This window comes from Canis lupus, chromosome 1, assembly GCF_003254725.2.
Source record: "Canis lupus dingo isolate Sandy chromosome 1, ASM325472v2, whole genome shotgun sequence".
NCBI classification, from domain to species: Eukaryota; Metazoa; Chordata; class Mammalia; order Carnivora; family Canidae; genus Canis; species Canis lupus.
In genome coordinates, this window is record NC_064243.1 from 29831889 (window position 1) to 29857201 (window position 25313).

Here is a 25313-nt window from a genome sequence, read left to right on the forward strand (position 1 = left end):
ACCCTCCCCTCCCCATATATTGAGGGTGTTCTTTGCTCCCTTCTCTTGGGGTAATGTGGCAAAATGGAAAGAGAAAGTAAAGCATGAACTGTCAGCTTTTGAGTAAAATATTCACTTTAATATTCTTAACTCATGACAGAAATAAAAGTGTGAGAGAGAAAAATTTGGAGACATAAAATCTAAGGACATACAGGGCCAGGACATAAAATTTTTCCCATAAATAATAGGCTTAAAAAAAGGTAGGTGGTATGATCATGAGTCTTCTCATTCCAGAAGAGATGGAGATCTTTAGGATTTGGAGGAGAGAAAGAGGCAGAATGAGAAAGCAAGATTGAGACCATGGTGAACATCCTTAACAGAAAACCATGGACTCTATTCTAGACAGGTCAAGTACCATGGTGAGATGAAGACATAGCCTCTGTTTTGGAGATCTGAAGAGCCCAAGATGGTATGCCTACCAGTCCCTCCATGTGGTCATGGTACTATAGGAGTAGAAACACTGACTCTAGACAGAAAGCCCGAGATGACCCCACTGACAGCATCTAGAAGATTCCTACACATCCTTGAGAAGAATTCTAAGTGCCTGAACAGGGATGGTGGACCTGGAAAGGTCTGTGGCCCGGTTGATCTTTTCTTCTCCTTATGCAGATTACTTTGGGACTCTTGTTGACTCCCAAGAAATACACATAATACTAATGAGGCTGTGTATGTAGTGATTAGAAGAATGAGCATCTCTGGGCCAATCTGCCTGGTCCAAATCCTAGCCCTGCCTTGTACTAGATGATAGGCATTAGAAAATATTCTTTATGGCTCAGGGCCTTGGTTTTTTCATCTATATAATGGGAAAGATAGTAACATCTATTTCATATGGCTGTGAGAGAATTAAATAAGTTCATCTATTTCAAACCTTAGTGCAGTGGCTGAACCAGAATAAGTATCTGATGTGTTAATAAAAATGATAATTTTCAGAGTTACTATTACCACTATTATTTTGTATTTTCTATTATACCTCCCTTTGTTTCCTGTCTTCTTTATTTGACAAACTCTGATGTATTCTTCCAAACTATAATTGTATCCATCCCCAATTGGCAGCCCACTGGAGCTACATGACTTGAAGAAAAGCAAATGTCTACAAGAAAGGAGTGAGTGTTGTTTGGGGCAGATGCAATTTACAGTTGTGGTCTAGGGATGGGCATGTGGCTTAGGTTGGGCCAACTGGAGGATTTCTTCAAATATGAAATGTTCATAGATTAGAAATATGGAGGTATTGGGAGAATGGGCAATGGAGCATAAACCAGGTTGTTTTCTGTTCAGGACTGAATGGGAGGGAAAGGAGAAAAAATGAGTGGGAAACATCAGAAAGGGAGACAGAACATGAGAGACTCCTAACTCTGGGAAATGAACAAGGGGTGGTGGAAAGGGAGATGGGGGGGGTGGGAGTGACTGGGTGACGGGCACTGAGGGGGGCACTTGATGAGATGAGCACTGAGTGTTATGCTATATGTTGGCAAATTGAACTCCAATAAAAAAAAAAAGGACTGAATGGGAGGAAGTTTGAGGAAACGGCATGAATAAATTCTTTATTCAAGATGTGTAGCTGTGAGGGGAAAGATGGATGACTCCTTGCAGTAGTGGAGATAGAAGAAATGGGGAGCTGGTTTGAGATGAGTTGGATACATGGCTGTTGAGTTTACTCAGGACAATGGAAAGAGTCAAAGTCCTTGAAGAATATGTGAAAATGGCCAGAGCATCAATGGTCCAATCAAATGAGAGAATTTGTAAATTTTTTGTGTAAAAATAAAGCAAGAGTGACATGGGAATAACAGAGTTCACATTCAAAGGCTGTCTCCTGAGGTAGAGCTTCAGAGCTCCATTCACCCAGCATAGTAGAGACAGAAACACAGTCAGTCCCTGTGAGCAAACAGGGTGTCATGAGATGAATTGCATTCCTCCCCCAAATTCACAGGTTGACACCCTAATCCCCAGTACGCCAGAAGGTGACTACATTTGGAGATAGGGCATTTAATGGGGTAATTAAGTTAAAATGAGTTCACTTGGGTAGGCCCTAAGCCAGTTTGACCAGTGTCTTTATGAGGAGAGAAGATTAAGGCATCAACAACACAGACAGAGGGACAATCTTGCAAAGACATAGGAGAAGGGAAACACCTGCAAGTTAGGGAGAGAGGACTTGGAAAAACAACAACAACAACAACAACAACAACTTGTAGATACCTTGATGTGGGTCTTCTAGCATCCAGAATTGGGAGAAAATAAATTTCTGTTGTTTACACCACCAGTCTGTAATATTTTGTCATGGAAGCCCCCAGCAACTGATTACACATGTGTGGAGTTAACAAAGGTAGGAGGGTTTACCAGGGCAGAAGGAATCAGGGTCTGTAATAATCATCTCACTGGAGAGTTGGCCCCATAAGAAAGCATTGTTGGTCTCAAGCCAAACTTCTCTAAAACTTCTGAAACTTTGTGCTCAGTTGAAGGGAACCTTGCTACACAGGGGGAAGAAGATAAGGAGGAATGAGTTGCTCCTCTGGAGATGCTGGAGGGTGGGAGGACAGCAGAAGGCTGTTCTGAGTATTTAGAGCAGCTCTTCTGAGTGTTTAGAGGTGGCACTTCTGAGTATTTAGAGAAACATCTTAATTCTCAGGAGACACAGAATTGCATGATTAGCAAAACCTTTTTGAGGCTCAGAATAAGCTACTGGATCCAAGCGGGGAAGACAAAACTAGTGAACCTAAGAGCCACACTGAGTCTGGAGATCAACAGTGTCAGTTCCTGAAGTTTCTGCCAGCCTGTAATCTGGCTATCCCTGCATCATCACTTGATGGTTCACTCTAAACTATGACCCCAAATTCCCAGATACCCTATAGACATGAGCACCCATGCCTACCCAACCATAGAGTTGCCTTGTCAGGTCCAGCACCCTGAAAAGTGCTTATCCCAGAAAGAGCGAATAACACTTACTTCATGAAACTTCCATTCGGACCTAACCCAGATGGCTTGCTTTGAGCCATAATCATCACTTGGTGTTCCCCCTCTCAGGACTCTTTTTTTTTCTCTCGGGACTCTTAGAAATACATCGTATGTGAAGCAGAAGCTCATTGAATTTTTCCTCTTACAATTTCTCTGATGTAAGAGTACAGAGCAGAGCTTAATTAATACAGGAAATATAATAACCCATGATGATAAGGTCTTAAAAGTCCTTGTGAGCCTCAGGGTATCCATATCATGATAAAACCACAATCTCGGAAGAGGAAAGGGAGGGACATGAAGAGATTTTCTAATATCAGGAGCCTCTATTCGGGCTCTCTGTCATTCTCTGTTGATCTGTGGCTCCTTCCACGCAGGTGTCTTAAGTAGTTTTCTTCTGACAATTGCCAACTCATTCATTCCCTTTCACTTGTGGTTCCTAGTTGGAAAATCTCAGATTTTTTTTCCTACTGCCAACTTTTCCTGTTCTTATTTTGACTTTCTTTTATCAGTGTAATAGAATACCTAAGAGTTTATATGCTGATTCATGTGCTTGCAATCTTTTAAATATATCTATTCCATCAACCCAATAAATGATCAAAAAGAGAGTCAGATTCATCTTTTTTTGTCAAAGACAATGTCCTTTTCAGTAAGGTCAAAGTTAAGACATGATTCGCCTTAAAAAATGTTTAGTGAGAAATCGAGCAATTCTCCCTAGAACTTCACTTCTCCGTCTTCGTTGCTGCTAATATTCCTTTATTTTACAGTTTTGCAGAAGGAATTACCAGGAAATGTGAATCAGAGTTTCTTTTTGTGGCCTCACTGCCTTGTTCATCTCCTCAACTTGCTGAGATAGAGGAGGGGGGTGGAGTGGAGAAGACAGGAGAGGTGAGAAGACACAGAAACAGAAATAGGCACAGAAAGAAAGAGAGAGAAGAAGGATGGAAAGGGAATAAATGAATAAAGGAGTAACATATGGAAGCCAAAAGAGGCAGAAATCAGGCATTAAAACTTTTATTTCAGCTGATATCTATTTGTTAGAATATAAGCATAGAGATTAGGTGCTTTTAATGGGGATGTGTGCATGCTATTTTCAGCCAGGATAGATAAGTCCTTGGAGCACTTAGCAGCAAGCTAAACAAATTGTCTTAACTGCCTTGAATGCTCTGAGCAAACTTGCCATTTTTATTCATGGGTCTCTGATCCATGGCTCCCAGTGGATCCATGAAGATTAAATAAATTAGGTCTCCAATCATTAGTGAGTCCCACTCTCTTTTTCATGGCAAAGGTGGATTTTGCAGATACGCTGTGGACAAAATTTCAGCTTTACATTGGGCAAGAGAAGATTTTGTCTTCACCTTTATTTTCATGCCAGGGGTCTATGCAGAGGATTGAAGATGGTGCTTGAGCCCAACTCAGCCCACCCTGGTGATGGAGTATGGCCAGGGCATGGGAAGGGGCTGAGGGATCATATTGCCAGCTGGGGCCCCATAGCTGAAAGGGTGACTTCAAGCAATAACTAATTCTCTTCCAGCAGTGAGGCTCTGTTTCACCTGCAGAAGGAGATACAGGTGGAGGGGAGCACTTCTGTGTCCCTCATGGAATATGCTTTCCTACAAGGTAAGAACAAAGGGTTGCCTAATGCTATCAGGAAAGATGTCCCTCCTCTGCAAGGACCCAAAGTGCCTTTCTTTGCAGTGATGTGCAGCTTCATTATATCACCCAGAAGAGGGACCTCCGTGCATCTGCCTCATCCCTGCAGTCTGCTGATGACCTCAAGCTGGACCAACAATCAGGGTCAATGGGGGAATGGGGAATCTTTTCTGAAAATTGCCACTTTGCTCTCTCCCCCCACCCCTGTCCTCCTCCCAAAGGTTGGTTTTCCTGTTAGATGTCAAGTTGATGATTGCAAATCCCAGATGTGTCATGCTCAGTTAGTGAATAACAGACTGTCAAATAGAGCAATAAATCTTCTCTCGCGGTGACTGCTGTGCAGAGCCGCCATGCCCTAGCACTCACATACCCACTAATTCTGTGTGATGAGTGAGGCTGGCGGCAGCTCCGTGCTCTCCAGAGACTGGTATCAAGGTGCAAACATATTGAGAGGGGATGATTGCTGGATCAGCCTTGCTTTCCTGGCCCCTCAGTTCATGACTAGAAATCCAAAGGCAATCTGCCATGGGAGCATCGCTAATTACATTGGCTCAATGCCTCTTTGGAATCTCTCCTCCCTGAGATACTGACAACTTTTTCAGAGAATACAGTGGTACTGGTGAGCTGATGTTTTGGATCGTTGTGTGAGGTTACTTTTTAATGTTGGGATTCCTTCATTTTTCTTCATTAGGTGATAAGGGGTGGGGCTTTTCTATAATCTCCTTTTCTAGGAATGTACCTTATGAATCCCTACAGATTTTTCTCCCAGGTTTGCTCTCTTAGCATTCTTCTGGAGAAAAGACACAGAGCTGGCTTTCATGAGGACCAGGGAATGGAATCAAACAGATTCATGGGATCCAGCCAAAAATATTGCTAGCTTCATAGCCCTTTTATGAATATATGAATATGAATATATATATTTTTCCTTATTCTAGGTTACATTGTCTCCAGGGAAGAGAAAGAAAAGTCACAAATTGCCATATTTACCACTAAATAAATGTGACCCAAATTGGTTACAGGATGGGAATTCAGTGCATATCTGTGCTGTGAGTGAGAAATATTTAGAGCTCTTACTTTTATATTCCCAAGAGTGTATCTTTCACTCAATGGCTAAGAGCAGAAATTCTAAACAAACTACTAAGGTCTGAATATCCTGTCTTTACTATTTGACCCCCTGAGCATGTTCCATAAATACTCCAGGCCTCAATTTCCACAGCATAATACTGGCACTTACTACATAAGTCTAGTGGCATACCAAATGATATAATGCCTGGGGGTGCTTAGCATTATGTCTGTACATCACAAGTATTCAGAATGTAATAGGAATTATTAGTGTAACAACATAGAAGATCAGGATTTCAGTATTTAATGGTCATTGTTGTTCTCGCTTATTATTTTATCTTTGACAATAATTTACTACCTCTGTGTGTTGTGTTATGTTTATAAAATCAGCGTTTCTATCAGAATTATGAGGTGTGAAACTCTGCTCACTTTTGGAGAAGTTCAATGACCTTAACATTCTGCATGTCTGGCATTGTTTAGCTGGAGGCAAATATGAAGAAATCCTTTTATATCCTCCTAGTCTTTTTGTCTTTTGGTTTTTTCAACTCCTAAAATAAAAGACTTGTATCATGGGAAGGATGTGGAGGCAGAGATATTTAAAAGTAGCATTGATATTTATCTCCTCTGGTAAAGTCAAGTTTTGGTATAGATAGGGAAGTAACATCTAAGTGCAGGTTTTTCTATATAGTGATTTCATAATTTGCTTGGGTTCCACAGAAGCCTCTCCAGGTGAAGTTTTAACCTTCTCAGTTTGACTTCCTGGCAAATCCTTCATGATTCACTATGTAACAGGATCCAGAATTTGTCCTCTTTAGGTCAAAAATCTTCAGTTTTCCTGCAAGATCTATCAGATTGCCAATGTATCTTCATCTCCAGCTCAAATATTACATATGTTGCTTTTAAAACTATAGATGAGGGGAGCCCCTGGGTGGCTCAGCAGTTGAGCGCCTGCCTTCGACCCAGGGCATGATCCTGGAGTCCCGGGATCAAGTCCCACATCAGGCTCCCTGCATGGAGCCTGCTTCTCCCTCTGCCTGTGTCTCTGCCTGTCTCTCTCTCTGTGTCTCTCATGAATAAATAAATAAAATCTTTAAAAAAAAATAAAACCATAGACGATTTGCTCCATGCAAAATTTTATTTGCCTCATTGATTCTTTCATAGTTAATAATGCAGAATATCCCTTTTAAAGATTCTACCACAAACCGATTACCAAAAGGAACGAGTTTAATGTAAAATACCACAGATGTCATTTGTTTTGTGTTTTTCCTTGCAAGTTTAAGTGATCTCCTAACTTTTGATTTTCTATTATGACAATTTATGGAAGAGCAATTTTTAAAAATGGTGCATTATCTCAAGCCATATTATCTCTGTTTGCCAAAAGGAATTTAATGCTGGTGCTTTTGAATGGGTGGCTTATGATCGCAGAATTAAATAATTCTTACACCAAAAAGCTGTCAGTGTGACTTCTTTTAGAAGAGGTCTGAAATAGTGACAGAAAAGGGTTTGGACTCTTTCATTCTGTGATCCTGGAAGTCACTTAAATTCTTTGAATCTTGGTTTCCTGAGCTAATGTGTTTAACTTCTGAGCTAGTAACTCAACATACAATTGGTATTTTAAGGCTGTTACTCGGTGAACAAGTTACTTCAGAGACAAAGTTATGTCAAGACAACAATAGAGTAATAAATGAAGCAATTTATTCATTCAGTTATTCGGCGTTCAGGTAAACATGTATGGACTTCTTATTTAATGAGCTTGCAAGGTCTATATTGAATAGACCCTGGCTTGAATATACTTGATCAGAGTGAAAAAGCATTAAAAAATTTTCACTCTGAGGGCACCTGGGTGCCTCCATCAGTTAAGTGTCCAACTCTTGATTTCAGCTCAGGTCATGATCTTGGGGTCATGAGATCGAGCCCTGCATTGGGCTCCATGCTGGGCATGGAGCTTGCTTAAGATTCTCTCTGTCCCTTCCTGCCACTCTCTCTTTCTCTCTCTCTCTCAAAAAAAAACCCCCACAAAAAAAAAAAACCCTTTCATTTTGCAATATACCACTTCCAAGACCAAATCCCCAAATCTCTAGAAGCTACTTCAATGAAGGACATCTTAATACTCGATGTGTAACCTATTCCTTGCACTGTTCTTTCAGTATTCACAGTAGATGAATGCCCTTCTTGTATCAAAATCAATATTTTAACATATTAAAATATTGAGGGGCACCTGGGTGGTTCAGTTAGTTAAGCATCTTCCTTTGGCTCAGGTTGTAATCTCAGGGTCCTGGAATCAAGACCCACATTGGGCTCCCTGCTCAGCAGGGAGTCTGCTTCTCTCTCTCTCCCTCTGTGCTCTCTCTCTCTCAAATAAATGAAATCTGTTTAAAAAAAATGGAAGCAACATGAGTATTTACCAACAAGAGAATGAATAAATAAATCATGGTTGGTTAAGATGGTGGAATAGTGTAGAACAGTTCAAAATTAATGAACTAGATTTACATGTATCACTCAAAGATATGTTGAGTAAATAAAGCAATTTGTAGAATAGTAGATAAAGAAAAACAATTGCATAGAGACTAAAAAGGAAAAGGCTATACCTAGTTTATGGATACATAATTACATGGTAAAGAGAAAAAACATGCCGTGAGATGGTGTGAAAACATGGCAAGGAAAGGCAATCACCAATTTCAGGAGACTGGATACCTCTGGGGAGAGACAAAGGAATGTCATAAGGAAATGTTAAAATTGGGCATTAATTACATTTCCAGTGTTTTGTTTCTTTAAAGGAAAGATTTGGTGTGCAAATGAATGTATCAGCCAGAGTCCTGAAATAAAAGAAATAACTTCATAATGGTCTTTACATGATTTTTGAAGATTTGTAGCTGTTGTGTTCTGTTTACGAATGTTTTAGACATTTGAATTCTGGTGTTAACTTCATTTTGCACTTTCAAGTTCCTAATAAGGAAACGGATACATAAGAAGCACCTCTTCCTTCCTCACAGTGTGACAGACCACTTTCCTTCATAGTAACCGGATGGGAACATTCTATTTGCTTTCATTCTTGTGCTATCCTCCCATCTTGATTCTGTCATGTCCTTGAGTTTGCCAGTTCCAGTGAAGACAGATTTGTTGTTGCTGTTGTTTTTAAATATTTTATTTATTTATCTGAGAGGGAGAGCACGAGCGAGCGAGAGCATGTATATGGGGGGGGGGGGGCAGGGGAGGGTAGAGGGAGAAGCAGACTCCTTACTGAGTGGAAAGCCCACCCCAGGGCTCAAACCATGGACTCTGTGATCACGACCTGAGCTGAGGCAGAAGCTTAACCAACTGAGCCACCCACGTGCCCCTGGGTTTTGCTTTTGAAGCTGGGCATCATTCATAGATGTGACCTGAGCCCTTACTTGCCATTGGAGACTTTCCTTCCCCTAGTCCTCTTAGGTCAGTGCTCCCAGCTGCCATCTCCAGGACCGCAGAGTCAAAGATTTCCCAGGATTCCCCACTGCTCATGCCAGCAGATCTCTACTGGACCAGCAGCAATCTGTGTCAGAGCAGTCTGTGAGTGGGCTGGTTCCTGGAGAATAATTCCAAAGAGAGAAGCTACTGATATGAGAGGGGATGCTTAGATCCATTTACAAGTTATTTGTAAAGAACACAAATTAGAAAAAAAAAGATAATCGTTACATTTCCTCACAGATCAGACCTGCTTAACTTCCACCTTCTGCTCTTAGGAGGCACTTGGGGATGAGAGGATAGAAGTGACTTAGGAAAGCTGACCAACTTTGAATCAGAGAGACAATCATAGCCTAGAAAAAAGTCCATTTCAAAGCCATTTACTGCCAAGCTAACTAGAGCTCTGAGGCCAAAGAGGAGTCGTGAATATAAAATAAACGTTTTACAGTGAATTATTGTTATATATTAGACTCAAGAAGGGATTTTCTTAAAAATCAAGATAAAATTGTCCTTAGGAATCACACTACACACTGTAAATTTTGTCAACTGTGTGTCATCTTTTAGAATACTCTAAGTGGTCATTAATATATCTTTATACATAGATGCTTAAATAAAAATTTCTATTGACCAGAACAAACTTCCCAACTCTATGTCTGACAATTAATTGCTAAATTAATGAATAATTTAGCTGTTCCGTCCATAAGGACATAATCAAGGTGCAACGTCTGTCTGGTAGTAGCATGCCCGAATTGTATACCAGCCTCATCAGCACAGCTACTCTTTTAAATTAAAACCAATAGAGAAATTATCAGAAACCTTCAATGACTCTCTTTAGAACTGAGGTTAAGGAGCAAATGCCAGCTATTGGGAGTCACTAGACCACCTTGATCATTGCTGTCTTCCTGACGGACAGCCTGGCTAGACAGTCTTAAATGGTCTGTTCTTGCCTAAGAGATTGTTTGCTTTATTTTGTTATTTTCAGAAGACACAGCAAATGCTCAGTAATGTATTTTGAAATAAAATAAGCTACCTATTTTTAGCTTGACATCATCCCTCTTGGGTCTGACTTGACTTTTCCTCTTTTTACTACCACTTGTAATGTCTCACCATACCCTCCCAGACTGCATTCACACCTTCACTGGGAGCACTCCCCCACCTCCTACAGGAGGTGCTGGCAATTCTTTACAGTATCTCTCTTTCATTCTACTTTTTAAAGAGTTAAGTGCTTACGTATCAAGTTCTTCCTCTAGCCCTGGAGTCCAGGATGAGGTAAGAATTTGGAGAGTGATGGAGGAACTCAGACCCTGGTGAGTGTGAGCTGTAATCATCTCAACAACTTTACTTCGTTTAAAAAGAGACACAAAGGGTAGCAACCTCTCCACTCGTTACGGAGGTGAAATTCCTTGTGGTTTTTTTCTTCCCCACTCAACCACAGTACTCAACCATATCATGATGTGGGCTGCCAAGCTGTCCCACCATCGTGGTAGGGTTAAGTCCCACCCACTGGTGATATATGTTTGCAGGAGGGTCAATGGGAATTGTTAAAAAACAAACAAACAAACAATCAGCTGTTGGGTTGGTATATAGTCTTTTAGATTTATATTTAATTCAGATTTCAGAAAATTTGCAGAGCCCAGAACACTGTTGGTCTAATTTCATCTAATAATCTTATGGGCAAGTTTATAATTTTAAATTAAGATTTCAGGAGCCTGGAAGTTCACATAGAATAATGTTGATTTCTCATTTAAATTTTTAAAACATGGGAATTACCAGAATTATTTTATCTTCTGCATGTTCGGTTCATAAGAATATGGAAATAAGGGAAATCTCCATAAATTCAATGGCATTCCTTTGGAAATTTAACTTGGAACTACATAACAAAGCACAAGCCACTCAATTTCAAATTTTGGTTCCATTTCAATCTTGATGACCTGCCTGGATTCATACAGCTTCTACTCTATGGGCTCTAGTTTATTCAACAGTATGGCTGCTTCTTGTCTTTGGACAAAAATAAGAGTAAAAGGAAGATGCAGTCTCAAGAAGTAGTAAATTTAAATGGAAAAAGCCGAAACAATGATCTTTCCAAATTCTGATCACAACCAATGTTTATTTTTTATTATTTTTTACAACCAATGTTTATAACTGTCTCTACAACCACATTTATTCCTAAATCTAAATATTGCAAGAACTAGCTTAAGTTTAATCTTCTCTTAGTTCCTGGGACCTTGTAAGACAACAGAAATAAGAGAATTCATTTAATTATTAATTGTGGAACTAAATAATTAGAGAGGAAAAAACTTCTATTAAGAGGAAACTCATCAAATAAATTCCCATTATTCAATATCATTACAAAATATGACCTATGTCTGTAGATTTTAACATGGAATGTGACTGTAATATATTTTCTACTTCAGGCTTCATGTGCCACTACACTTCCCATTGCTCACGGTGCTTTAATTACACTATTCTTTCTGTCCCTTAAACATACTCTGCTTGTTGCTATCTCCGGGCCTTTGCATCTGCCTTTCTGGCGTTTGAGATCCTTCTCCCTGATTTGTCACATAATTGCCTTTTCCTCATCAGTCCGATATTTATGGAAACAGCCTCCTTAAAGAGGCCTTCCCTAACTACCAAGAGTATCCATATCCCTTCACCCCATGCCCGGCAACTTCATCAGCTTTCTGGATTTTCTTCACAGCACTTTCCATTCTGAAGTTCTTTATAGTCTGTTTATTTATAAGATGTATCATCTGTCTCCTACCTCTAGAATATGTTCTCTGGGGCCAGGGCCTTGGTTGACTTTGTTCACCACCCTATCTCCTGTGCTCAGTAAGACCACCTGGTAGAGAGTAGGCACTTGATTAATACTTGCAAATAAATTAATAAAGGAATCAATGAATATGACCCTGGGCAGTTTGCTTAAGCTTCTCTAGTTTCCTCAAGAAAAAATAGCACCTACCTCACAGTGATGCTTTAGAAACTAAGTGAGAGACCGTTGTGAGGGGTACTTGGGTGGCTCAGTCAGTTGGGCATCTCCCTTGTGCTCCGGTCATGATCTCAGGGTCCTGGGATCGAGCCCCACATTGGGCTCCCTGCTCAGCAGGGAGTCTGCTTCTCCCTCTCCCTCTGTACCTTGCCCGCACTCATGTTTTCTTTCTCTGTCTCTCAAATAAATAAATAACACCTTTTTTTAAAATAAAGAAACTGGCTGTGAAATCTAGTATAGCATGTAGCACATGGCAACTGTTCAGTAATTGTTCCCACCTTATCCTGATTTCTCTTCCAGCTCATCAGTTTGCATGGAATGGAAGCATTCTCCCCTCCCCAAGGCCCAAAGTTTCTCTTGTAGTAAATATTAAACCTCAGTCCACAGGATTAGGTATGAAAAGATATAAGGTATTTTTATACTCAATTTAATTTTTATGAGCCAGCATTTTGTGGGATAGCCCAGATTGATCTTAGTCATTGAGGTTTTCCTTTATTTTTTCTGTATTTATTTTTGATTTGCTTTATTAAGCTTATCTTTTTTCCACTAATCTGTAACTCCCACATATTCACAGGTCAGTCCCTGAGCTCTCTTTTTGGTTCCATTGGCCCATCAGTCTGTTCTTGTATCAATACCATGAATGGGTGTTTTTAAATTTTATTTTGGTGGCTTTATAGTATATGTTAATATTGGACAGGAAAAGTCTGTTTTCTTTATACTTCTTTATAAAATATGGTTTCACCATTTCTGAACCTTTGTTTTGTCATATGTCTTAGAATGAGTTAGTTAAATCCCAGTTAAGGTCTTAAGCTCTCCTTTTTTCCAGGGCTGTGTCTAAATCCCAAGGAGCTTACAGGGTGCTGAAATTGGTAGGGGACAATTGATCTCTGGCATTATCATTATTCACTAAGACATCCTTCTTTGCAGCTGCTGCAAAGTAGTGGAGAGATTTTGGGGGGCACTTGGGGAGGGGAATAGATAAGGCTGGCTAATCAATTTATATGACGGGTTAAGAAGAGGAAGGATACAGGATGATTCCTAGGTATATAGCATAAGCACATGGGGTATGATGTTGTCATTTACTGTGATGGAAGAAAAAAGAAGAAAAAAACAAGGTGTTTCATTCCGAACCAATTAAATGAGAAATGTGTATGTGACAGCCCAGTAGAGCTATTTAGTAGGTGGCCCCAGCTATACAACTGGAGTCTGGAGCACACAGAAGAGATGCAGGCTCCAGAAGGAGCACTAAAAGGAAGTGTGTACCTGAGAGAACAAACGACTAAGTCAACAGTCACAGTGATATAGTTGGATGGATTTTAAAAATAAATATTAGTGTGATTTTTCAAATTATCCAAAGAAAGAGACCCTATTCATGTGTCACTCTAATTTGTCTGATGCTACTAGCTGGCAGTGCTCTGACCAGAGTCTGATTTAGGCCTGTCTTTCTTTCCCCTGATGAGAAGGAGTGGCCACTCTGAGCCCAGGAGCATCCCCCACCTCCACTCCTGTGCTCCATGCTTCTCAACCACACCTGAATCTTCATGTCAACGGTGTGTACATTGCCGACTTGTGCTCTGACACCAAAATCCAATAAAGGTATGAATCAGTATAATTTCTAGATGCCAGACTACTAAAGTCTATTTTGCTAGGCCCACTGCCAAGTGATAAGCCAGGAAGCCTCTTCATGCGGATTCTCTGAAGGTCAAGGCAAAAAAATAATGAAGGAATCTGTAACTTCTGGGGCCAGGATCCCCTCAAAAGTTAAATTTCGAGAAGCCCATTTGAGCCCGTAGAGGAAGGCAGAGAACATTTCCCACCCTCTAATTCTGTAGCTCAGAGAATTGGGCTGCTTGTGCTGAAGCTAAGGAATGCGGGCATATTCGGGGTTGCGTAAGATTCTCTGGATTATGAGAAAGCAAGTGTTCAAAGTCTTATGCCCTTTCCCAGGCCATGTGCCCTCCAATGTTGCTCTAAAAGAAGGGTTTTAATGGACATACTGGGGACAGGAGAGTAAGCAGGTTTTGTGCCCTGGAAAGTATTCTTATAAATGGAATCCTGGCACCGAGAGTACATGAGCAGACATTTGTCTTCTATTTTTCTCTCTATAGATCAACCCAGGATGGGAATTATAATAGATGGAAGACAAAATACATCAGTTTACAGTCAATTCAGATGCAATCTGTTAGTATAAATAATGGCTAAAACGTGGTGGGAGAACCATCTGTCACTTTAAGGCCAACATACAGTTACTTTTAAGAAAAAAAGCTCTGGAAGAATAAATATATCCCAAGGATCTTAAGCTTGGAATGTATTTGAAGAAAAGGAGCTGAATTTTTCTCTCCCAGAGGATAAATCATGTTGTCATGATTCCAGGCTTTTGTTTTGTTTAGTTTTCCTCTTCCTCAGGATTGTTCAGTTTAGGGCTTGGACCTTGGTGATTCTCCTGGCTCCACTTGGATTTGTGAGCAAGCATCCTCTTTAGGGGGGCAGCCCATGGGCAGGTACGTACTTTACTATTATATGCCTATGCCTGAGTGTGTCTGCTGTATGTAATGCACACACACACATACGCACACACACATCTTTTTGGTTCTAAATCCAAGCCCTCTTTGTAAGTTAAGCGAGCCTAGAGAGTTGGAAACACACAGCAGCAAAAGGCTGGAGCTCGCAGCAACTGCGTAAAGCTGCATATGACATAAAACTGGATTATAATGTCATTCACTAACTGACAGATCATTTAGTGTCTTGGAAGAGGCTGTTTTCACACCGCTGAAGCTCTCACAGGGGAATTCGTGTGGGCTCCTTATTGTCAGAGCTATTTTTCACCCAATTTGTTTCCAAATGATGTCTAACCTGAGGTCTTCCCACTGAGAGAGGTTTAAGCCATGATTAATGAGGAGTGTTTGGCCAGGCCCACCTGGGAGATGGCCCATCTGCAAACTCAGGTAAGACGGGGAGGCCTACAAGGCATCAGCTTGTGAGCAGCGGGCAGCTTCCCGAGGCTCGAGCTTTCTCACCGCGGTGACAAGGTGTTGGGTATTAGCCACATAATGTTTCAGGAGGTGCTGGAGAGAAGTGTCACTCTCGCTATTTTGTTGCTGAGATGTTCATGGGGGAAGTGCTCTGGGTCTTGGTATGAAAAGGAAAAAATCCCCATCCCTCAAGTTCATTTATTCTCCTGGAAGCTTTCACACATCTGTATGGCAATATAACCAAATAGACATATACACAGAGATGGGGCTTTGTCTCCAAGGATGAGAGCATTGAGCCAACAGGAGTTAGCTGCATCATACGGTGGCCTCTTTGGATGTGGTACATCCGGTCTTTTTTTAATGTCCTGTACCTAAAATGATCTGCTTTCCGTTATATTCAAATGTACCTGGTGTTTTTCTTTAAATGAATCATTTTCTCTGTGAAATAAATGCCAGAACAGACTTGTTTTTCACCAAGTCACTGGATAGTATCAATCCTCTACTCATTTGAATAATTTAGAATCTTGGGAAAGGGAGATGATTTTGCTAAAGAAAGAGAATAATGAAAATTTACTGAATATAAAGCCAGGTTTGTTTTAAGACAAAATTACACAAGTGCAGACTGCCAAGGCATTCCAGACTCTTTATAAATAGCTAGCTGAAAAACTGCGTGAGTGGGTGGCACATAGTCATTCTCCATAACCGAGCTCATCCCTTCTCTCATTTAACACACATTCCAGGCGCGCTCTCTAGGCTGTCATTAAATATGACATCCCACAATTCCGTCTGTCAGGACTAAAATCTAACGGATCCAACTGTCTCCAAATAAAACAGATTGTTTGCTAGGAACATTTATGACCCATAAAGAGTGAGAGTTTATCCTGGCAAAACATTCCTTCTTGTAAACAACCAACATTCCCTGAATCTCACCAGCTGACTGTATCCATGTATTTCTCACTTGGCATTTGGCTTCATCCTCAGCTTCTTTGATGGCATCTTGTCCCCAACTGTTGTGCAAAAGACACTTTCTGTTGAATTGGTTCTACATTCAGACACCAAAACAATCCCACACTTTCTTTAACTACTTCTGTTGCCAGCAACATGTTTACCATGATTTAGATGTCTATTATACGCATGAATGACTTGTCTACTTAATTTCATCAAAAAAATGAACCTTCATAAGTGGCACAGATGCTGGTATGATGGTAATCAAATTAGTTTTTGGACAGGTTTATGGCCACTTGCTGTCAGTGAAGCTCTCTTTGGCTATCTTCACTCCTAATACAGTTTTGATGGTGATTAATGGCTCCATTAATACACAGTTTGTGTTATGATAGACCTAACATTATGGTCTCATTTGCTGACCACAGATGACAATACATTTGGTTAGATTCAAGTCCACAACATATTAGCTATACAGCTAGTGCCAGAGTCTTCCTTTCTTAGGCCTAAGGTATATGTATTGAGGACTAACCAGTGCAGATAGCACTCTATTTGTGTCAAAACTTTTTTTAAGTGAATGTTCCTTTCAACGGTCTTTCTCTTTCCTTGTCTTTATCACAGGGATGTCGTCCCCCTAAATTATTCTCACTAACCCCATGTTCCATCCCTGCCTCTTTCACTCCTTGTCTTACTTGCTTTCACTTTTAAATTGCTCAGTCTTTCTGTATACAAACTTTGAAATAAATTCGTTTTTGTGACTGCTTGGATAATTTTCAAAAAAAACCTCTCATGATATCTCCTGAGAATCATTGTCTGTAAATTTTTTTCCCTCAGATGGCACACATCATCCCATTCATGGTTTTCCATCCTATTTCTTATATTTTTCTAAGAGTAAATTTTAAATGGAAGTCTCTTGTGAGCAGCATGAGTTTATTTGCATTTGTTCAACTGGGCTGCTAATAGGATGAGGACAAAATGGGAGCCTTGTAGGCTAAACTACGGTAAACACATTAGGATTGTTTACACAGCTTTTTTATGTTTAAACAAACATGGTTTTTTATAATGAAATTGAGTTTCCTCCTGCCCATATTTGATTTTTATGTTCATCTGTGCACTTGCCTAAACTCCACCCACTTGCTGCTATGCAAATACAGATTATGCAAATTTTTGTTTTGAATTGGGTGAGCTGAGCAGATGCCGGTTTTAGCATACACAGTCTCAGAAAAACTGCTTGAATAGACAGAGTATCATTGTAAAACTACCTAAACAGACATAAAGATTAATGTCTTCTTTTCACACAGACAAAAATGTTAAGGGCGTCTCCTTTATTCTTATGAGGAAAATCTGAGGTCGTTTTATAATAAGGCTCAATGTTAGAATTCACTCCCTTACCTACTAGCAAGACTCCAGACTAGGCCCCATCTACTGGGATAGATCTTTGAACCTATTAATTTATTGTGATCCCCCCTTCACTTAAGTAAATATGATCCCAGCTGTCTAGTAAATTGCCTTTATCGCTGGCATCTCTGCGGGCCGCTTGTTTGGTTGGTTGGTTTTTTAGTTGTCACCACATAAATTTACTGATACAAGTTTCATCTGTGTTTATTGATTTATTTACCCATTTATTTTTAAACCACTTTACTGAGGTATGATTAACAAACAAAAAACTGTATATATTTAATGTAGACAACTTGATGGATTTGGAAATAAGTAAACACCCCCGAAACCATCACCTCAACCTAGGCCATAAACTTATCCACCATCTCCAAAATCTTCCTCCTGCCCTCTTATTTATAATTATTATTTTGGTGTAAAAAGATAATTTAATGCATGCTCTACCCTCCTAGCAAATGTTGAAGTGTACAATACAAGATTGTTGACACCATACTGTGTAGTACATCTTGAGGACTTATCCAACTTGTATAACTACAACTTTGTTCCCTTTGACTAATATCCCCCTATGTTCTGTATGTATTGAATATAAGCTCTGAAAAAGGCTTTGAAATATGAAGTTTCTCATTTATTCTTCTTTGGACTAAAATTGATAATAATGGTAGTTATGTATTCATTTGTATTCATCCGGTTGGAAACAACACAGACTTTTTTTTTTTTTTTTTTTTTAGTAAAAGAAAATGGATAAAAGAATAACTTGTCAAAGAGAAGCTTTGCAAATAACTTGGGAGACCTAAAAATACATGGGAGAGAAATAATCCCACATGGAAGTGTGGGATCCATTTAAAAACGGATTCCTACATAGAGTTATCATTTGCTCCAAATTTTGAGGAAGGCATCTGGCTAAGATCATGTTTTTGCAGACCACTAAGCTATTTATCCAAGAAGCAGATCCAGTATTGCCAGTCTCATAGCTTCAAAAGGATTAATACCAACAACACCCAGCCAGAGTACATCAGAGAGAAACAAATTCAGGGCATATGTTGCCGACTGCATTATACTTTACATAGCAATTGCGGCTTTTCTTTGCTTTTCTTATTTACTAAAATCAGTAATAAATTTTGGAAAAACCTGAGAACAGGGCATCTGAGGGGTTCCATCAGTTAAGCATCTGACTCTTGATTTTGGCTCATGTCATGATCTCAGAGTCATAAGATCAAGCCCTGAGTAGGGCACTCTGCTGAGTGTAGAGTCTGCTTGAGATTCTCTCTCTCTCTCTCTTCTGCTCTCTTCCCTCCACCCTGTGTGCACTCTCTATCTCCAAAAATAAAAATAAAAAAATAATTAAGTTAAATTTAATTTTAAAAAATAGCTTGAAAAAACCCTAGAACAATGATACTTTTGGAAACTCCCTGATATAGGTCCATTTGGATGGTTCTGTGATGATGGATTTGTACATCTTGTATTTCCATACCCAGTGATGGACCACAGTAGGTATTCGATGATTGTGTTGGAGGTGGTTCTCTAAAAAGACATTTCAGAAAACACATTTGGTATGTGAGACAGTCTTTAGTGGGTGCTGGGTCCAGGAGTCCACACCACTGGCAGCAATAAATGTTGATGGGTCAAAGATCCCTTAGGTCATCAATGGCACATGGGGTATAGCATCAGTCTTTGCTCACTGTCATTCAGGAGCCACTGACATTTTCACGACTGCTTCAGGGTAATCAGTCAGCCGAATACACTTTCTTGTACCCCTTTGACCTGGAATAAATCTCTAAAATTTCTTCTCCATGATGACCTGGGCCTTGTTTAAGAATTTAATAATTTCCCAGGTGAATCCCATTTTGGTTCCCTGAGGATCCTGATAAACAAGCTCCAGTCTCATTGTTCATTCTTTCAATAAGTCATTCTTTTAACTAATAACTAATATCAGGAACTATGTTATGTTCCGGGAATTTTATTTATTTATTTATGTTTTATTTTTTTTTATTTTGTTTTATTTTTTATAAAGATTTTGTTTATTTATTTGAGAGAGAGAGAGAGCACAAGAAGAGGGAAGGGCAGAGAGAGAAGGCAAAGCAGACTCCCCACTGAGCAGGGAGCCCAATGTGGGGCTCAATTCCAGGACCCTGGGATCATGACCTGAGCCAAAGGCAGACACTCAACCAACTGAGCCACCCAGACACCCCATTGTCTGGGAATTTTAAAAGGAATAGAAAACAGTCCCTGTCCTACCGGGAATCAATGTTAGGACAAGTAGGAAAACCATCCCAGTTGGATCAATGTTATATTAGAGTTGGGGTACACCAAACTCAGAGAATCAAGGTACTTTTCCTGGGGAATGGTACCTTTGAATGAGAGTGAGTAGTAATTTCTAGGTAAGAAAGCCTAGAAAGGGTGATTCCTTATCACCTCTTTTCACCCAAATACCCTTGAAGATTCCAGTTCATTCAGTAAATAGTTGGAGGTCATGAATAAAAGAATAGTTGATCCAGTATTATTATACATTCTTTACATTATATGATATGGTCAAAACCAACTTTTTACGGACTTTGAGGGTATATAAGCTGATGCTTCACAACGTGATACCAATGCAGGAAAATGGGCCAGAGAAGTGCTTGTCTTCCTGACTTACTGTCCTCTTAGGAACCAGGTTAACAACTTAAGGGCAGGGACTGCAGCCTCTAGGTCTCACTTACTTTTACAATGCCTTATAGGGACTGCTGATTGATCTAGAATTTCTGGGATTCCAAGATTATAATAAGCCTATTAAAAGAACTGAACAGCAGTTTGCTAATTGATGTTTTAGTGGCCTAAAATTGATCATGCATTTTTCCAATTTTTCATTTAAATTGCACAGAAGGGTGAAGTAAATGAAGCCTAGTGAGAATAAATTGAAAAGTAAAGTGATAATTTTCTTTCCATTTAAAAAAGTCTATTTACTTAATGTGCAATAGCTACAAAAAAAGTAGGTTGTGAATCAGAAGGTTATGAAGAAAACTGCTGCTTCCTTTCTGAATAAAGGAAACATTTCATAACTGATGAGTTACATTTATTCACTCAGCATGTTTCATCACAGGGTACCATCTTGAGGATTGAGATGAAATACAGCATTTTCTTTCCCACCTCACTTTGCATGCACATACCAGGGGCATAATGATATGTATCTTCATTTCTACACTTCGTGCCCATCTAAAAAGAAAATACTCGTCCTGAAGTCTTATTAGTGTTTATTCATTGGTATACCATCAGGGCAACAAAGGGTGTTTTCTATGCTATTATTTGCCATTTGATCAATTGGTGGCTATATCTCAACTTACTTTTATTATGTTGTTTCTGCCTTCATTTGCTCTCCTGAGAGAATGATTTATAGAGTAGTTTGGGATTTAGTCTGTATCACATTGAATTCTTTTTGTTAAAATCTACAGTGTAGTAAGAGAGACCATCAAGAAGCTGTAATGGACTTTAGGTCAATTATTGTTGGGGAAGCTGAGCGAGGGCCAGTACCAAGTGAGAATGAGAAAACCTTGCCATCCTACAACAGAAACAGTCACTGATTCCCAAAGCTCTATTAAGATAACTCCACTATGAAGCATTGAGGAGCTATTACTCTCGGAGAGCAATCTAATATCTCACTTTGGCTAAAAAGACAACAGTAAATAATAGACTAGATCATTAGAGGCACAACACTCTTGTGTCTGGCTGTGCAAATGTGATAAAACTGATCTAATAGTAACTTGAAAAGTGAACCAATTCATCAAGCCTTCCAGGACTTCCTGAAAGAATAATTAGCAACCATCTAAAGATTGATTCTAGCCTATAGGTAGAAAAAGTTACAAAGAAGTCCTCTGGCCCTTAAGAGAAACAAGTAGCATCTAAATATCCCTCAAGTCCACATGAGAGGCTGTGATGACAGAGCATTTGTGACATCATTATGTCCTAAAATCATAGGATATTGATGAGGGAATTTGCTTTATCAAGGAGGAAAACATGGAGAGTGCATGAGAAGATGAAGTCCCAAAGAAGTTCCCTTTAGTTCTTCATACCTGGGGTGGTTTGCCCATATTTTAGGAAATATGGAACCTAAGGAATAAGGAAATCTAAGTCAAGGTAACTGGAGTCAGTTGAATGTTAAACTCATTGTACTCCTTACGAATTATATCAATATCCCCTCCTTAACTATGGAATAGTTCTAACATGCTCACAACTGCTCTGTTTTAAAGATATCTGGATCATTATCTTTCCTAGAAGAATAGTGGAGGACTGGACGTGGCCACTCCAAGATGGGCAGATTCCTATACCACGGGTGGCAGTTCAGCTCAGCTGAGAGTTTGCATCTAAGTCACAAGACTAGGAACAATGTGCAGGCACAGGACTTGTTATCCATGGGCACACAGACATTGCAGAGAAAGAACACGGATATTTTGACAGTTGAGAAGGATTTAGAATAAACAGCAGTAAAAGCTTTTCAACTAAAAGATTCATTTCTGCCACGTGGCACCCCATGTAGGTTGGGAGCAGTGGATCCACTTCAGTGTTAGTGAGTCCTGTGGCTCGATCCCTAGGCCCTGCCCTTCTCTCTATATTCACTCACCTTCTCCAAACAGCTCTCTTCTTCCAACATTCTTCTTACTAGCAGGGCCCTCCACATTCTCCTATCAAATCCATCCCTCCATTCAAGATCAAATAAAAATCTCATCCATTCTGTAAGGCCTCCTTTGGCCTCTCTCACCTAATCACTCATTTTTCAGAAATCCAGTGGCAGGGTTTTTTTCTGTGCCTTCATTTGGCATTATACATTCTTTGGCCATTTTTATAATTTCTTGTTCTATAAGTTTTATGTTTAATCTCTTCAATGATATAGTGAATTATTTGAAGTCAAGACTAAATCTTTGGTACCTTTCCTCCCCTGAGGAATAATTAGCCTCCATTGAACTTCCATCCGTGGCCAAACTACATGTTGATTGGCATATACCGTGGCCACATATGTATAGTTTAACTTCCAAAAGCATTTAATACCATTAGTGTGTTGGTCTCTGGCAGCTTTTAAGGAAATTTGGCTACCCAAAGAGGTTGACTCTGATCCTAAACCTCTTCCTCTGTGATGTGCCAATTGTGTCAGAATTGATGTTCTCTTTAATTCATTCTCTGTCACCAAAAAATTACTTCTGGGCTACGGATTAGGTTTAGTTTTATTAAATCTACCTTATGAAGCCAGGCTCTAGGATGCAACAAGGGATCTGGAAGCCACTGTTGAGTTGTTCCAGGAAAGTATTCCAATGTGATACTCTATGAATGTCATTCACATCCCTGAAATAGATGGATTCCTGGACTCTCTAAAAATGCAGTCAAGAAATCATGTTAGAGATTATAGGTAAGTTTTAGACTCATCACAGTTATAATCTGGTGATCAACCTTAAGGAATCAGTCTGCAATGAGGGAAAACTTTTTTCAGTAAAAGTTTTCCCCTTAGAATACAAAAATAAAACCAGTTATGTTATAGTACCCTACTAAAAAATGCCAGTATTGACCAAGAAGTAAGAGACAAAATTCATAATCCAGTCATTTTGTTTGGTCAACTGTCATAGCAACAATGGAGCAGCCAGCAACAACCTGAACCAAAGATATATCAAGCAATGGCTTCCTTCCTTTGCAGAGACCATGTTGTGGACCTACCAAAATGTCATGTATGACTGGAAGGCAGAGGTCTACAATATAGTTAGCTTACCAACTAGTGACGGCTACAGCCATTCTCTTAACCTGAATGTGTCTAAGTAATATCAGGGAACTCAAAGAAGTATTTTCCGGGGCACTTGAATGAGAAGAAGAGGATAAATAGGGAGAGTCCCTAAACAAACACCATCTCTATCACAATTGAGAAAACTTGTGAGATTTTGATGATTACAAAAGATCTGAATTGCCCTGGGCAAAAGGCTCCAGCCAAGCACGAGTGTTAGTTGGAAAGACCATATGCAAAAGAGAAGCCAAAGGTCAAGCACCCCACAATCAAGGGAAAGCATCTTTCTGGAAGAGTCTTTCAGAAAAAGAGTAGGAATGAAGCAACAGTATGCCAAGCAGAAATATCAAGGAAATCAAGTGCTACTGAGTGCATAGCCTGAGTCTCTAGAATGTAGACGCAGCACATTTTTTTTATGGGAACCCAGTGATCACTTAGGGAGGAGAAGGAGATTATTAAAGGTTCTAAGTCAACATGGATAAAAGTATTGATTTTGCCTTCTGACCTGTTTTTAATTGTCTGCTCATAACCCTTCTTTTTATTCTGCAGAAAACTCAAGTTCAAAGACTGATTTGGACCCCAGTTCTTTCTGTTGGCTTATTAAAAATAAATATTTCTTTATCTTCTAAATACTGCCAAGAAAATTCACTCATTATTTAGTCTTTGGAAAAAAGATATTTTAAATATGTGACTATTATTTCATTTATCTGCTCTTTTCAAAGCACTTAATTAAATATCCTCTAGTCCCTGCATTTGCAGAGTAAAGCAGTTTAGAAGATCTGAAATGGCCCTTTGACTAATAATAGTTTAGAGTCCATATGTCTAGTTTTTTGTAAGATATTTTGTTAGTCCCAATCCTGAAATTTCCTCCTTTAAAATTAAAATTTAATTTTAAAATTAATTTTAAAAATTAAAATTATGGTATATGCCACATGAAAAGTTATCCACTAACTTACACTATTATACTTCTCTTTACTATTGCTAAGATCTGTGTTCTTACAATTCAAACGTAGGGCCCAATTATCACTGCATATAAATAACTCTTTAAAGACTTGAAAAAAAACTGTTTTTTTTTTCAGAACACGAATTATCTGAGTTTTCATGATCTAATCCATTATTCGTTCTATTTTTTTTAAAGTATCTTTTGCTTTTAAATTCCTCTTTTTGTTCTTTCTTCAAGTTAAGTAATATTTAATATTTAATTCTGTGATTTGTCCATGATAATTTGCCTCAAAAGCATTAGTAATAACATTAACTTGATATATATATATATCCTATATATATATATAATATATATATAGGATTACATTTGAAACAGGTGACTCATTTGAAAAGTGCTCTTATTTTAGATTTGCTTTTAATTAAAATATTAAATACTTTGCGGACATTATGTTTCTTGAGCTTTAGATTGAGGACTTACCCGTTTTTATTTACATTCATTAGTCAGGGAAAAATTATGTTTATTTTAAACACTATTTGCTTAAAACATCTTTTTTCAGCTTCGTATTTCTTGAAGCTTGCATCAAAAAAAGGTACCATTTCTTTCGTAAATGACTTCCAAAGGTATCACTGGAACATCTATTGTCCTCAAAGAGCACATGGAATTGCCTGCTGGCCTTTTAAATATGTTTTAGCTTTCCATGGCATACTGTAACCACCATCTGATCATTATTTGGGAATCTGAGTTCTTTCCAGCGTGGAAAAGAGTCATTATGCAGTATTTTGAAATTCTGTGAGTATATACACGTTCTGTCAAAGTCAATCTCTTAGCGATATAAATGATCCTCAGATTTTGATGTTGTTTCCAGGGTGGGAGCTAGCTGTTGGTGGTGAATTCCTGAGCCAGGTATGACGGAAAAGGGAGCAGCTTCCATTGCTCAGACCTCCCACCCCACTGGACTAGCCACAAACGTCTAAAGCCAGGCTGCCAGGCTGGCTGGGGCTGCTGGCTCAGAACAGGAGGGGAAGAAGTGAGGAGCATGGCAGGAGAAGAAAAGTCTTCCAGCGCTTTTGGTGCCTCTTTGTTTGACTGTTGGGGAAATCTATAAAAGACATTTTCATTCATCTTTGGCAAAGTTTAATGTGCCCTATGAGCTCCATATTTAGATTGCAGGTTTTAAGTTTAGCCCTTATAAAAAGC